Below are 5,066 nucleotides of genomic sequence, written 5' to 3'. Positions count from 1 at the left end.
ACAGGATGGGGGCAGTTTAGCCTGCCCAGCTTATCTTGGTCCAGGTGCGCTTGTAAAACTTTTTGGCTGACATTTACGAGCAAGGTCACAGTGGCTTACTTTTACGACTTGTTTTTCATCTGCTAGAGATAACATAGTTTTACTTTTACGACTTATTTTTCTAAAAACAACATTCTCTTCTTGGGGGAGGGGGGGATGACCTTTAGACTCTTCAAAATGGGGTAGCTTAAGTCAAGCTCTTTTATTCTATTGAGCCTTAATAAGTTAACCACAGAGAGTTTGGGCTTGTTGTTTTCCTGTACTTTCATTCTTCCTTCAGGACTTTGTAATCAGTGACGGTTCAGAACTTATACTTTCAACAAAGAAGAACTGTGTCGGGTCTAGAATGGAAAGACTGTAGCGGGGACTTCAAAAAATTGACACTTCAAAAATTAGATTCCTGTGAGCAGGTTTCTGGTGTTCTTTCAAACACCTTAGAGACGATAACAATGGCGGTGGATTTTCACAACTCTTTCTTTTTAAATGATCTATTATGTATTTTTTTAAAGTTTTATTGTCTTACAATTCACAAATCATACAATTCAATAGCTTAATCATATTAAAAAAGGGTTGTACAATCATCATCACAATCAATTTTAGTATGTTTTCTTCATTCTTATACTCATCTTTATTAGCTCCCCATTTCTCCCCAAGAAACCATTAGTCCAGTTACTTTCTCTATAAATTACCCCTCCTGGATTTCATATACAGAAAAACATTTTTTTAAAAAACTAAAACCAGTAACATAGTAAAACAGAGAAAGGCCTCAATCAAAAAGAGCAGAAAATATTAAGAATAGAACGAATTTGCAATGAGTCAAAAGGGAGCTCAAGTGATAGGTGTTAAATTTTAACCTCTGGCTTGTTCTTAAGCACACTCTCCTCAGCAACACATCTGTACATCTCTTACAGCTCAGTTTGTCAGAGCAAATCTGTCTGTAAGGAGCACTGATATACAGTGTGTTAAGCGATGGACTGCAAACTGAAAGATTGGTGGTTTGAACCAACCAGCTGCTCTATGTGAAAAAGAAGAGAGACTGTCTGCTCCCTTGTAGATTTTTAAGAAATTATAACGAATGGATTTTATTCACAATAAACTAATATTCTTATTACCAACAGTATTATCATAGTCTAGCATCTCTCACTGCAGTTGACCCCCTTGAAGGTTTACAGGCTCAGAAACTCTTCTCTGTCTTCTTGCTTCATGAGTTGGAATCAACTTAATGGCAATGTTTGGTTTTTATTGTCTTTTTCGGTTGTTTGGTTGTCTTTTCTTTGAGTTCTCCTTCGTAATGATTATACTTCCTTAGAAGTCTCTCAAAATCAAGGAAGGATTAGGCCAGTTATGTAGGTCAGTTAGTAAACATTTGAGGCTTTGTGGACCACACACAATACCTGTAGCATATTCCCCCTTGTTATTTATGTCTGTTTAATTTATTATACTTTACCATTTTCGTTAAAGGCAGTCTTGACTCTAGAGATATCCAGAAACAACTGGTTGAATTTGACCCCCAAACCATAATATGACAACCCTGAATAAGAACTTTAACACACGATCATTTTTATATCTGTATGAAGTTCATATTTTGTCTTCAAAACTATTTTTAACACCTATAGTTAGGATCTGTCACCTTCTGGATAATCTAATCATCCCCATACTTTTAGCATGATACCTACCATGGTACCAACCCCCAAACAAACAAACTAAACCCATTGCTGTCAATTCAACTCACAGTGACCCTGTAGGACAGAATAGAGTTGGCCCTTTGAATTTCTGAGACCATAAATCTTTACAAGAGTGGAAAGCCTCATCTTTCTCCCAGGGAGAAGCTAGTGGGTTTAAACTGCCAACTTTGCAGTTGTGGGGGGAGGTCAGATGTGCAGGCATTCTCTCCCCCCTAGGGGGATCAGTTGCCAGACTGCACTGGGCCTGCTCTCTGCTGCTGGAGACACCGGATTACTTCTCTCTGAAGCTTGTGACCATTAGCTTGGTTCCTGTAGGTGGAGTTCACATCCTACTGATAATGGTTCCTATGGAGACCCAGGAACAGGTCAAAGTCAATTTGCCATCCTAAATCTAGGATCCGCCCATCTTGTCACATGTATACCCCCAATCCCTCTCCTCTTCCTATTGTGTGTATGTCCCTAGACCAGCCCCTCTCGTTACTGTATAACCTATAGTGTAACCCCTTCCTGTGACGTATGTCTTCACCTGTAATTAGGGGGCTTGCACGTCCCCAGGGAGGATAAAAGCTTGGGAAGCCTTAAAGTCTCTCTCTCCTTGGTTGCTCCCCTCTCTTCCCCCTCTCCTCTCCCGTCCTCTCTCCCTTGTTCCCTTTCCCGTCCTCCTTCCCCTCTCTCCCTCCACGTGGACCACCAAACTGGGCTGAGCAATGCTACCATGAAGTGTGTCTGACTCCATTTATTTCTATATATCTCTTTTATCTCTCATGCTCTCTATAACTTTATTATAATCTTTACTTATTATCGCTGTACAATTGCGCCTACCAGACTTGTGATGTTTTGTGGGGAACCCCTCTCCCCTTAACCCCACAGCAGTTAGCAGTCCAACTCGTAACCCACTATATCACTAGGGCTACTTTATCGTAACTATGCTTACCAAAAACCTGCTGACTCACCCATTGCAGGGCTCCCTTTGAACATCCTGCAATTTATCCACCTCAAATGGTCTTTGTTTTATCTTCTGCAATGCCATTTGCCACCAGTCAGACTCACATCCAAACATCTGTTCCACTGACCCCAGTACCTGTGTCCTCATGGCCAAGGTATACTTTTTTTTTAACAAGGTAAAGTGATAGTTTACTGTCTCAAAACGCAAGGGGGGATGGGGCCTGTATTTTGTCCTCTTTTTAATTTGCTAACTATGGTTAGAACCAACCAGCCCACTGGAACTAGGGGGAGGATGACAGGATTATGGCAGTCTGCCTGTTACAGTAAAGATTTCAAACAAACAAACAAACAAACAAACACACAGATCCTCTGCCACTGAGTCGATTCAGGATTCCTAAGCTGGAATTCCCACCTTCCTCTCCTCGGTTTGAAGCACTGACCTTGCGGTAAACAGCCCAACCCTACCAACAGGGCTACCAACTCTTCCCACAAAAATCATAGCAATAGAAACCCAGTGGAGCATTTCCACTCTGTTCTATAGGGTGCATATGTGTCAGAATCAACTTGAGGCAATGGCTTTCTTTTACACATAGGAAATTGCAGTGAGTTGAAAGTGATCAAATCAGTGATTATAACATTCTCAGAAAAAACAAATAGCCCCTTGTTCCTAAAACTGGAAATAGCCCTTGGACCGATCAAGGAAAAAGATACAATCACCAAGTAGTAGTGTCACACAATAAGTGACACTTATTGGGGCCAGTGCATTAACAGCTGCATACAGCGGTAGGGCCTCCAAACCAGGGGGTCTTCCAGCAGTACCCAAAAAGAGGAGTACATTAAAAAAAAATAAACAGATGAGAAAAATCACTGCCATCCAATCATTTCTGATGCATAAACGACGCTATAGGACAGAGTAGAACCACTTAGGATTTCTCCGACTGTAAATCTCCATGGGAAACCAACAGCCTCCTAACCACATTAGGTGCGATCTCATAAGTTCTTAAAGTAGACAGAAGATCATTGGTCTCCAATTTGCCCTTCCGAGTAAAACAGACTGCTAATGGAGACCAATTAATAAACAAATTAGCCGTAGTGTCAGATCCATGAGTACTAGGTGGCAAAGAAAGCAGGGCATGTGCAGAAAGAGTAATATGGATGCTGCATTTAGGAAAGGGTCAAAGGAAAAAGCCAGGTCTACCAAAGTGAAAGAACATTTAAGAGGAATCAGTGAAGTGAGGAAGCCAACTGTGGAAATAAGGGGGTGGGGTGGGAAGGGGCACGTTTCAGAAAGAATAGTAACTATAAAGGCCCTGGGCCAAACCAAATCCGTTGCTGTCAGTCCATCAACTATCTGCCAGAATAGAATAGTGCTCCATGGGGTTTTCAGAGATTGTTTCTTTACAAGTAAACTGCTACGTCTTTCTTCCGCGGGATCTCTGTGTGGATTCCAACCACCAATCCTGGAGTTAGCATCCCCCAGGTAACCACTTACACCACCTAGGACTCCCAAAAGCCCCAGCCAAACCCAAAGCTAGGCCACTGCCTAGAAGTCAATCCTATCCCATAACAACCCCAGCCAAAATCAAATCAAAATCACTGCCATTATGGGGGGGTTGACTCTAGTGACCCTTATAGGGCAGGGTAGCACTTCCCTGAGTCTCAAAACTGTAATTCTTTGCGGGGATAGGAAGCCACGTCTTTCTCCTGGTAGTACTTTTAAAAACGGTAGGGTTTCCTAGGCTATAATGGTTACAGAAACATATTGCCACGTCATCCTCTCACATTGTGGTTGGTGGGTTCAACCTCTTGGTTAGCAGTTGAGTAGTTTAACCACTGCACCACCAAAGCTCCTTAAAGGCACTGGCGGGAAGTTTCATTGGCCAATTCCAGGAATAAAAAGACAAGGAAAGCTCAGGCGGTGTGAAGGCTGAAAGGCAGCTTAGGCTGCCTTTTGTGAAGTCCTCCGAGGCTGCACTTCATCGTCCTTTTCCATCCTAGAAAGCTGAGCTTTAGAGAATACTAATTAGACTGGAAAATATAACTGTAATGTCTCGGAAGTGGGGGGGTGCAGTGGGTCTGAGCTTGTTTGAGAAGCTTGTGAACAGCTGAATTCCTGGCAGAATAAGCAGGGCCTGGGACGAGAGATCCCGAAGTGGACTTCCGTTTTTCAGAGCCACATTCCCCTGCCCCATCTCTGGAACGCTGCAGCCCTCGGGGAATTCCGCGGATGCCGGCGCTGAGTCCACCCTCTGCGCAGGGCACGCCCTGGCTGGCGCGGCGCCTGGAATACTGTGCTCCTTCGGTCCCGGGTCCTGGTCGCACGCGCTGCAAATTGCACCCAGGAGCACCGGCGAAGGAAGACAGGAGGAAAGGTGTTCGCTTTCCGAAGCCACGCCG

The sequence above is a fragment of the Echinops telfairi genome, unplaced genomic scaffold (genome assembly GCF_000313985.2).
Source record: "Echinops telfairi isolate 266 unplaced genomic scaffold, ASM31398v2 ScPeMD7_5868;HRSCAF=6743_0, whole genome shotgun sequence".
Classification (NCBI taxonomy): Eukaryota; Metazoa; Chordata; class Mammalia; order Afrosoricida; family Tenrecidae; genus Echinops; species Echinops telfairi.
The sequence above is the reverse complement of the archived record's forward strand: the minus strand, read 5'-3'. Positions refer to the sequence as shown.